Here is an 11,936-nt window from a genome sequence, read left to right as displayed (position 1 = left end):
CTATCCAGAAGCAGGAGAGCAACATTGGGTTGGGACTGCTGGCCTGCCGTCCAACCAAAAGTAGTGGTTCTGCCGGTCGGGGGAACCAGTTGTGGTTGGAGGTGGAAGGAGAAGCTGTCGCCACTAAGGGACCATCCACCTTGTTACCGGAGACCACTGTGAATAATCTGAAGTCAGTACCTGAGCAGTCTTCTCATCAGCCGGGGATGGTGAAGAAGTGAGAAAGCTTCAGTGAGTGCCAAGCCAGGGACCCAGCGGGACAGCAGAGGTGACGCTTGAAGAGTATCCGTGAGTGCCATGCCAGGAACCCAGCAGGGAAGCGGGGATGACGCTTGAGGAACATACTGAATGCTAACAGTGAAAAAGTTCAGGGGATCCAGTGGCTATTGGATCTGAAGTCTAGTGAAAGACTGGAAGTTCATTGAGCGAAGATCCACAGTGAGTGATTGTGGAATAAACAGAGAACTGTTTGTGTTGTTAATAGTTAAATATATTTAGTAACTGCGACAAGACTGTTGCCATAGGAGACAGCGGTCCTACCTATACAGAAGTGGTGTCCGGCTGGAGGCCTTCACCTGTATAGCAGTCTTTCTATCGAAGTCTCGGAGTCTGCCAATTATCATTGATATGCTTAAGGGTGTCCTGGCCCTAGCCCTCTCTCCCCCAGTTCTGTTCAAGAGACAATAAATATCTTTTTGCATTCTGAAAGCGTCTGGCGCCCACCATTTCATCTTGCATTACACCCACCATGCCTTGTAACCAGGGGTCAAGTCCTGGGGAAAAAAGTGTGGGAACTCCCACCCAAGATCCACTCCCCCACCAAAAAATAAAAATGATACGCTCATATGCACGAACACTTCAAAAGTGGTATTTTTCATCCAATTTTCATATTGTGTGTATGAAGCTTAACTGTTAGTACATAAAAAAAAAAAAAACAATCCTCAATAAACATAAATACGGTAATTCTCTGAATAATCAGCATTCATTCAATTGTGCTTCCATGCAAATGTGAACATCATGTTCTGATCTTTATTGGGGAATGTTATTTTGTATATAGAGTGTTTATGTGGTGAGTTTACACTTTTCATTGAACAGAGTTTGGATAACACAGGGTTAAACGGAAAGGTCATAAATGAATTGCACATTATCTGGGGAGAATGCTTGGGGAGATAGTGATGTGTTCCTTCTTAGGAGATGTATGTTAGCTTGGGGGGCTGCAAACTCTGCAGGGCTCCAACACACACTCGCTGTTATTCCAACCCTTCACATATTTCCACATAAACTTCCCTCCTGGCATTAAACTTTGCCAGGTATTGTGCTCAGCTTACCACCTCAAACTGGTGTTCCTCCCTCAGCTCACCTCTCTCCCTGCATGTCCTGTGAGCAGAATAGCTGTGCTCCTCCTCTGAGTTCTCTCATCATATGGCACTGAAGATAGAGGAGGGGAGGATTCAGCGGGACACACAGAGCAAGTATGCAGGAGACTGGGGGGGGGGGGGGGTGAGGAGACAGAAAATCAGGAGCGGCCGGCGGGGAGGAGCGCATCACGGAAGGACTAAATACAATCTCTTAGCAGCAGGGACCTGATCTACCTGTCAGCTAGATGTGATTGACAGGTAGATCGAAGAGGAAGCTGTCATTGGGCCCCCTACTGGCAATGCCTGAATGGTCAGTCCACCCCTGGTGTGCAGCACTTACTGTTGCGAGCTGTGTTGGTGGCTGCTGGTGTAGCACCTACCACACAGCTCGCATACTTCAAAGTCTTGCAGCACGCGGCTGCTAACGGGAACTGAGTTCTTGTTGTGGAAAAAGTACAGGAATTCCGCTCCCATGCATTCCCGCAGGACTTGAGCCCTGCTTGTAACCCACTCTACACAGAAGGATGTCAGCTGTCCCTAACCCTGGTGGTCACCATTAGGCCTAAGGGGCCCTGGGACTTTGCTACATACAATTATTTAGGAGATGCACTCACATGAAGGTAGTGTAACACAGGCATTACTCGCTGTGTCCAGCAGGTGGCATCTTTTTGATGGTCCCCAATGGAGATGTTTAGAGGGTGGATATGGGGCTCCTCCTGGTGGATGGTCTCATAAGTGGATGTAAAAATATGGTGGCAAAAAACTAAAAACAAAGGGAAAATGGGCTGCTCTAAGTGTGTTATTTTTTATTAAATAAAAAGATAAATGATTAAAACGCATTCACGTTTAGAAGTAAAGCAACAGACAATATACCAAAAACTTCCATGGTTGAAGCCCCGAGTGGGTCCCCAAAAATCCCCAAGTCTCGAGTGGGCACCATTCTATTTATAGCCCCGAGTACCACCGAGCGGGGACCGATCTTATCCCGAGCACCGCCAAGTGCTGCTGAGTGCGGCCGAGTCACATAGCAGGTCTCGCCTTCTGAAGCCTGCAGCACTGATGGACCTCCCACTGGTCCAATGGTGGGACCGTGGGATGCGTGACATCCATAATAGGCACTGCAGGCTCCAGAAGGCAGGAATTACAATGCAGCCGCTGCGTGAGATCCCTGCTTGGGGCTCGGCTCTCCTCCGGCTACCTGCTGTGAAGTTGGCACGTACCGCACATCATGGCTGAGCTGCTGCTGCAGGACACATGAAGTCTCTACCGTCAGTGTATGTAGGTCACTGTATGTCAGGTAGGTAGGTCAGTGTATGTATGTCAGGTAGGTCAGCGCATGTCAGGTAGGTAGGTCAGTGTATGTATGTCAGTGCATGTCAGGTAGGTATGTGCGTGCCGGGTAGTTAGGCCAGTGTATGTAGGTCAGTGCATGTATGTCAGGTAGGTCAGTGCGTGTCAGGTCAGAATATGTCAGTGTACGTATGTCAGGTAGGTCGGTGTGTCTCAGGTAGGTCAGAGTATATTATTGTGTGTATGTCAGGTAGGTCAGTGCGTGTCAGGTATGTCAGTGCATGGCAGTGTATGTATGTCAGGTAGGTCGGTCAGTGTATGTCAGGTAGGTAGGTCAGTGTGGCAGGCAGGTGAGTTTAGTGGTTAGCATTGATGGGCAGCAACCAGCAAGTGAGCTTACCCCCTGCCACACAACCCCACTGCTCCGCAGTAAAAATGGCATACATCTATCCCCTATTTTGTAGAAGCTATAACTTTTGTGCAAACCAATCAATATATGCTTATTGCTTTTTTTTTTGTTTACCAAAAACATGTAGAAGAATACATATTGGCCTAAACTGATGATTTTTTTATTTATATAGCAAAAAGTAAAAAATATATTTTTTTCAAAATTGTGTCTCTTTTTTTGTTTATAGTGCAAACAAAATGCTGAGGTGATCAAATACCACCAAAAGAAAGCTCTATTTGTAGGAAAAAAGGACATAAATTGTGTTAGGCTAAAACGTTGCACAATCGCGCAATTGTCAGTTAAAGCAACAACCCGCAAAAAATGGCCTGGTCATTAAGGGGGAAATCCTTACGGTCCTTAAGTGGTTAAAGTGGCCAGCACATAATAACAACAAAAAATGGAAGTAAAACCAAAACATTTAGCAACACAATAAAAAGCAGTGCATAAATAAATATACATCTTTAATGCCGTGTACAAACGACCGGACTTTTCAACAGCAAAGGTCCGATGGAATGAATCCGTCGGACAATTCGACCGTGTGTGGGCTTCATCGGACCTTTGCTGATGAAAAATCAGATGAACTTTAGATTTAGAACATGTTTCAAATCTTTGACGGATTCGAGTCCGGTAGAAAAATCCATTTGTCTGTATGCTAGTCCGACGGACAAAAACCGACGCTAGGGCAGCTATTGGCTACTGGCTATGAACTTCCTTATTCTAGTCTGGTCATATCTCCTCATGGTCAAATCCGTCAGACTTTGGTGTGATTGTGTGTGGCCAAGCCTGTTCGTTCGAAAGTCAGTCGGAACTCTGCCGAAAGTCTGTCGGGAAGACCGTTGGACCTAGTCTGCCGGAAAGTCCGGTCGTGTGTACACGGCATAAGAGGACAATATAATGACAAAAAAAAGATATAAAAGAAAGTGTTGTGTAACACAATAAACGGCAGTACATGAATAGAATAAATATATCTCTAAAAAATACGTTATAGCAAATAATGAACTAATACCAGATGTTAAAAGTATAAAGACCTGCCAAAATAGCCATAAAAAAATAATAATGAATAATATGAAAATGAATAAATGAACAAAACTCCAAATGTGTTGCAATTACAATATGAGTATATAGATATGGGCGCAAAAAATGTAAAGAAAAAGAGGAGGGACACAGTAGGAACACTATACTATACGTTTGAGACTAGTTTGAAATCAAGACATGCGTTAGGGTAGGTAAAAAATGAAAATGCATAAGGTGACCTTTCAGAAACCATCACATGCATTAGTGTCAGTGAGGGAACAATGCCACATTACGTTGGTGTCAGTGGGATGCAATATCCATCTGTACATCTCTACTGAACTGACATTGCTGTAACATTTTTGGTAAAAGTCTTCTGCTACCATATCTTTGAACGTCTTCTATATTTAATGCTAGCTCTATAACAACCACACTGCAATAGCAATATTACTGGTGATTAATTCTCAACCCCATTTGGCTTGAGTGATCAAGAGAGGTAATTAGCTTTACGACCCTACCCTGTGTCTGTAGCTGGTCTGGTATTGACCATCTCCTCTCACATATTCAGGTGTCTCAAATCAGACCCAATAATGACCAACTGAGAAATGCATGCATGCTCAGTCTCCCTATAAATTTAAAGCGGCCTATGGGGTGGCACAGACAGGGGCAAGGAGCAGACATCATGGCTCTGTCCTCAGAGTCTCTGTCACAAGTGATGCGCAGTTTCACCGATGCAGTTTAACGAAAGCAGGATAACTAAAGCTGGATGAAGATACAACAAGAACTCTGCTCCACTCTGCAAGACAACAAGCAAACCAGCTTTTGACATTTATTTTATATAAAGTCAGTTTCCCACTCTCTATCCACTAACATGCTCCTTATTCTCTTTCTTCTCACATTGGTGTCTTCTATCCTCAAATGATCTTTTACTCTACCCTCCTCTCTTCCTTGCACCATGCACATATCACCCTCACTCCTACCCTCTCCCTACTATGGCACCTATAATCTCCTGCATTTGCTGCACCCACATGCTGACATAAACACCAGGGCCACTAGACACATGAGCTCATGCACATCCCACTCCCATCTTGTCTTCCTTTCCCTCCTCCTTGTCCTAGGCTCAAGTGACATTTCTCCTAATCCTGGTCCGCCATTTTCCGAATGCAAGCCACATATCCAATACCCCGCCCCATCTGGCAACCACCGCAATCCACTCAGTTTCATTTCTATCCCCCTGCTTCTTCAAAGCAGCCCACCAATTTCATGCGCCCTTTGGAACGCCCACTCCATCTGTAACAAGCTAACTTCTGTACATGACCTCTTCATCTCTCATGGCTTTAACATACTCACCATAACAGAAACCTGGCTTCAAAATTTTGACTCGGCTTTTCCTGCTGCCCTCTCCCATGGTGGTCTCCATTAGACTCACTTCCCCAGACCCAACAGACAGAAAGGAGGTGGAGTTGGCTTCCTTCTATCCCCACAAAGCACCATCCAAGTCCTTCCTGCCCCTCCCTCTCTATCCCTCTCTTCTTTCAAGATGCATTGTATTTGTCTGTTTTCTCCCATTTTTCTGAGGATTGCAGCAATTTATCGGCCTCCGGGACCAGTATCGCGTTTTCTTGATGACTTTGCTGCCTTGCTACCCTACTATCTCTCCTCTGAAATACCCACTATCATTCTTGGTGACTTCAACATTCCTGTCAATGTTAACAGCCCAACTAGAGCTAAACTTCTCAACTTAACCTCATCTTTTGACCTAACCCAACGGACACATACTTCCACTCACTCCAATGGTAATACTCTTGACCTTATATTATCCCATCTCTGCAACCCTGGCAAACTCACTAACACCCCCTTTCCTCTCCTATGATCACAACCTCATTACTTTCACTGTATCCTTGCCTCCAGCCACCCATCCCTCCAAGCAGCAAACAATTACTTGTAGAAACCTTCACCACTTTAACCCTTCTCTTCTCTATTCTGCTACTGACCACCTATATGACATAATCTCTCCCCTGTCCTGTCTTGACCTGGCCACTAGGGATGAGCGTCGTGTTCGAGTCGAACATACGTTCGACTCGAACATCGGCTGTTCGCCTGCTCGGCGAATTCCAAACATTATGGGCCGTTCGCGCCAAATTCGTGTGGCACTCATGGCCCACAATGCACTGCAATGGCGCAGTGCATTGCTGGCTCATGATTGGCCAAGCATGCACTGTGACCCCGCATGCTTGGCCAATCACGGCGCCAGCAGCGAGGAGAGCCATCCTGCCTGTGGCCAATCATAGCTCAGGCTGTGTAGTACACGCCCCACACTATATAAGGCCGCCAGCGCGGCGGCCTTGTGTAGTGTGTTGGCGTCTGAAGCAGTTAGTGGGTGTTCTGTGTACCTTCAACACAGTATACACCGATCTTTATCGGCCGATTTTTAGATCTTACTTTTCTGTAGTGGTTGTTGTCTGCGTGCCCTGACCGCAGTATACACCGCTATATTCACCTCACCTATATAGCTAGCGATATATCTATCTTTTATAATAGAGCTTGCAGTCAGTGTTAGGAGCTTGTGCGTGCTGTCTGCGTGCTCTGTACCCAGTACACACCGCTATATCCACCTACATAGCTCTTCTCTATTTGAGCTATCTGCCATCTGCAGGAGTTATTGGAAGTTGTGTGTGCCTCCAGCACAGCACAGTATACATCTGTATTTACCCTTTATTGCTGGTGTTCTATAATAAAGGCATCTGCAGGAGTTAGTGGGTGTTGTGTGCCTCCAGCACAATATACACCTGTATCTACCCTTTATTCCTGTTTTCTAATAGAGCCATCTGCAGGGCTTAGTGGGTGTTGTGTGCCTCCAGTACAGTATACCCCTTTATCTACCCTTTATTGCTGGTGTTCTATAATAAAGGCATCTGCAGGAGTTAGTGGGTGTTGTGTGCCTCCAGCACAATATACACTACCCAATTGCTGTTTTACCCAACTCCCTTCAGGCCTTTACCATGTCTGGAAGGCCAGCAAGGAGAGGCAGACAGGCGCGAGACGATAAAAGAGGGCAAGCAGGCTCTGTGTCTAGAGACAACAGTGCTGGTCGTGGACGCGGTGCATCGTCATCATCAGCACGTGGCCATGGGACACGCTTGTCCTTCTTTTCGGCAGCTGGAAATGTTGAGCCGCAACATGCCAAAGACTTGGTAGAGTGGATGATCAAGCCCTCTTCATCCTCCTCATCCTCTCTCACCCAGTCTCAGGGTACTAGCAAAGCAGCTGCCAACGCATCGTCTTCCCTCGTCTCAATGTCATCATCAGTGACTCCTTCCCTAGACCCACCACGTCCTCCTGAGGAGTCTCCTGAACTCTTTGAGCACAGTGTTGGGTACATGCTCCAGGAGGATGCCCGGTGTTTTGTAGGCTCTGATGATGATACTCAGCTAGAGGAAGGCAGTAGCGTGAATGCAGAGAGAGGGGATGCTCAAGAAGGACAGCAATCTGGCAGTCATGTTCCACAAGCTGCAGCATACTGCCAGGTTTGCTACAGCGATGAAGAGGGAGGGCATGATGAGGGCACTGACTCCACATGGGTGCCTGGTAGGAGAGAGGAGGAGGAGGAGGCACATGTCCAACGAGGCAGGATGCCCTCCGGGGGCCAGCTTAGGGGCGGCACACCGACTGAATCACACCCCAGAGCTCCGCCTGTGCAGGGCGCTGCCTCTGCGCGTTATTCTAAAAGTTCTTTGGTGTGGGCCTTTTTTGAGACGAGTGCATCAGATCGCACCACTGCTATTTGCAACATATGTCTCAAGCGTATCTCGTGTGGACAAAACATCAGCCTCTTGGGCACCACATGCTTGACCAGACATATGTTGACCTGCCATGCAGCTCGTTGGCAAGTGTACCTCAAAGACCCACACCAAAGAACAAAGCGGACCTCTCCTTGCTCCTCATCAGCTGGCATCTCCAACCCCACTAGACCTTCAGTCCTCTCTGAAACTTGCTCTGAGAGGAATGAAGGAGTAGAATTAGGTGTGTCACAGCCAAGTGCTTCCGGGCACTCTGCTAGCAGTACACCCACGTCCGATTATAGCAGGCAAATGTCCCTGCCCCAGCTGCTGGACCGGCAAAAGAAGTTCACTCCCAGCCATCCACATGCCCAGCGGTTGAATGCTAGCTTGGCTAAATTGCTAGCACTTCAACTGCTGCCTTTTCAGTTGGTAGACTCGGCCCCCTTCCGTGAGTTTGTACAATGTGCGGTTCCTCAGTGGCAGGTCCCCAAACGCCACTTTTTCTCACGGAAGGCGATTCCGGCTCTCTACCGGCATGTGGAAGGCAATGTCCTTGCCTCGCTGGACAGGGCAGTCAGCGGTAAGGTGCATATTACCGCTGACTCATGGTCCAGCAGGCATGGACAGGGACGTTACCTGTCTTTCACGGCCCATTGGGTCACTCTTCTGGCAGCTGGGAGGGATGCAGGACAAGGTGCAGTAGTGTTGGAGGTTGTTCCGCCACCACGCCTCCAAAATGCTACTATTGGTTGTGACACACCTCTCTCCTCCACCACCTCCTCTTCTTCTTCCTCCATGGACTCTTCCAGTGCTCTGTCCTCAGAACCAGCTGTGCTCCGTAGCCGTTCCAGGGGCTACGCAAGTACGCAGGCAAAACGATGCCATGCCGTGCTTGCTCTGGTTTGCTTGGGGGACAGGAGCCACACTGGGGTGGATGTTTTGTCAGCTCTGCAGGGGCAGGCCGAGAGGTGGTTGATGCCACGCGAGCTAAAGCCAGGAATGGTGGTTTGCGACAATGGCACCAACCTCCTCTCCACCCTCCGACAGGGACAACTGACCCATGTGCCCTGTGTAGCTCATGTCCTTAACCTGGTGGTGCAGCGGTTCTTGGGCAGGTACCCGGGCTTACAGGATGTCCTGAAGCAGGCCAGGAAAGTCTGTGTGCATTTCCGCTGATCATTTAATGCCTGTGCTCGGCTGGCTGAGCTCCAAAAGGAGTTGAACCTGCCCAAGAACTGCCTTATATGTGACATGCCCACCAGGTGAAACTCAACGTTGGCCATGCTGCAGCGGCTGCACACGCAGCAGAGGGCCATCAATGAGTACCTGTGCGACTATGGCACCAGGACAGGGTCAGGGGAGCTTGGTTTTTTCTCACCACGCCAGTGGGGCATGATCAGGGATGCATGCACTGTCCTGTCACCGTTTGAGGAGGCCACAAGGATGGTGAGCAGTGACAGTGCATGCATCAGTGACACTGTACCTCTTGTCCACCTCTTGGAGCATACGCTGCATGGAATAAGGGACAGGGCACTTGAGGCAGAACAGAGGCAGGAAGAGGAGGACTTCATTGCCTCTCAAGGCCCCCTTTATCCAGACAGTGTTCCTGCTGTGCCACCCATCACACAGGAAGAGGATGAGGAGGAGGAAGAGGAGGAGGAGGATGATTGTGTCAGCATGGAGGTGGAGGCTGGCACTCAGCATCAGCAGCAGCAGCAGTCTTGTAGGGATGATTTACAGTCCCAAGAAACCCATGGACTTGTACGTGGCTGGGAGGAGGTAGCTGCGGATCATGTTGTCCTTAGTGACCCAGAGGACTCCGGACCGAATGCCTCAGCTAACCTACGCTGCATGGCCTCCCTGATCCTGCAAAGCCTGCGGAAGGATCCTTGTATTCTTCGGATCAAGGAGAGGGACCATTACTGGCTGGCCACTCTCCTTGATCCACGGTACAAGGGTAAGGTTGCCGACCTTATCTTGCCATCGCAGAGGGAGCAGAGGATGAGACATCTCCGGGAGGCCTTGCAGAAAGGTCTGTGCAACGCGTTCCCAGAGACTGGGAGGTTACAAACTCCTGGTCCTGGACAACGTGTTGCTGAGGCATCGGTCAGAAGGAGCGGTGGAGAAGGTGGCCGTCTGACTGATGCTTTCAGACAATTTTTTAGTCCGCAGTCCCAAGGTATGATCGGTTCCAGCAACCATTGCCAGTGTCTGATTTACATGGTGCAGGAATACCTAGGGGCAAGGTCAGACTTGGACACCTTTCCCACCGAAAATCCTCTGGCTTACTGGGTCTTGAGGATGGATCACTGGCCAGAGCTTGCACAGTATGCAATTGAGCTACTGGCCTGTCCTGCATCCAGCGTTCTTTCGGAACGCACCTTTAGTGCTGCTGGTGGCTTTGTTACCGATCACAGGGTGCGCCTGTCCACCGACTCAGTTGATCGACTGACCTTCATCAAGATGAATCAGTCTTGGTTAACCCACAGCTACCAAGCACCTGAAGCTGATGTAACCGAATAATTTTTTTTGAAATATCACATCCCTTCAAGACTGCCTATGCTGATGCTGAGTGACTGTCCTGTTATGTTGATTGTCTATCCTCTTCCTCCTCCGCTGATATGTTGGAAGAACATTTCTGGTTCTGGGTGATGCCATCAGCCCAATTTTTCTGCCCCTGTTTAACAGGGGCGTTTAATTACAATTTTTGATGCAATGCTTTGCAGCAGGGCTAATTCCTGCAATAAAACTAGAGTATATGGGAGAGGTTGCAGTGTGGTGGCACCAGTGCCTAAGGCTCAATTTTTCTGCCCCTGTTTAACAGGGGCGTTTAATTACAATTTTTGATGCAATGCTTTGCAGCAGGGCTAATTCCTGCAATAAAACTAGAGTATATGGGAGAGGTTTCAGTGTCGTGGCACCAGCACCAGTGCCTAAGGCCCAATTTTTCTGCCCCTGTTTAACAGGGACGTGTAATTACAATTCTTGATATAATATTTCACAGGAGGACCCGTTCCTGTGCCCACCCAGAGTAACTGTGAGGACTTATAGTGTTGTGGCACCAGCACCACAACCACCAAAGGTACATTTTTCTACCACTGTTCAACAATGGCATGTAATTACAATTCTTGATATAATCGTTCACAGCAGGGAGCTCCAGCGCCCACCAAGAGTCACTTTGAGGGCTTACAATGTTGTGGCAAAACCAACACCTTGTTCCGCCATTTCTGCAGAGCATATAAGGCAGGCCCCTACTTTCAAACATCCAACTTACAAACATCTCCTACTTGCAAACGGAAGGAGACAACAGCAAGTGAGATGAAAAAAGACGGACGGCAAAACAAATTATACAGGGGTGATAACCCTTCCCTATGTTTTCCAAAAAGCTTAAAAATAGTTTTTTTGACTGGAGCTACACTTTAAAAATGTACCAGTTGAAAATTACAAACAGATTCAACTTAACACAACAAACCTACACAGTCCCTGTCTTGTTTGCACCGCCTGTATACTGCTGTTCTGAGTATATAGGGCCTGGGGGCCACACGCATTTCCTTTTTTTAATATGGGTACGGGGTTCCCCTTAATATGCGTACAAGACCCAAAGGGGCTGGTAAAGGGCAGGGAGGGCTACCCATGCCATTTTTCTCAATGATTTTCAACCATATTGCAGGAACCAGATATAACATTAAAACCGCAAGCAGTTTTAAATGATGTTATTTCCGTTTAATGTCATTTTGTGCAGGGACTGTTCTAAACACGGGAAACACATGGCACTTCACAGGCATACTACAGACACCCCCCCAGGCACGATATTTAAAGGAACATTTCACTTTTTTTTTTCACTTTAATCATCATTAAAATCAGTGCTCACGCCAAAACGGCCATTTTTAAAAACATTTTAGGCATTGACCCATGTCCCCTGGGGCAGGAGCCAGGTCCCCAAACCCTTTTTAGGACAGCATCTTGCATATTAGCCATTAAAATTAGCACTTTTAATTTCGAACGTTCGAGTCCCATAGACTTCAATGGGGTTCTAAAGTTCATACG

The sequence above is a fragment of the Lithobates pipiens genome, unplaced genomic scaffold, assembly GCF_037356315.1.
Source record: "Lithobates pipiens isolate NorthernLeopardFrog02 unplaced genomic scaffold, aLitPip1_a1.2 Scaffold_8, whole genome shotgun sequence".
Taxonomy (NCBI): domain Eukaryota; kingdom Metazoa; phylum Chordata; class Amphibia; order Anura; family Ranidae; genus Lithobates; species Lithobates pipiens.
This window is presented reverse-complemented; position numbering follows the sequence as displayed.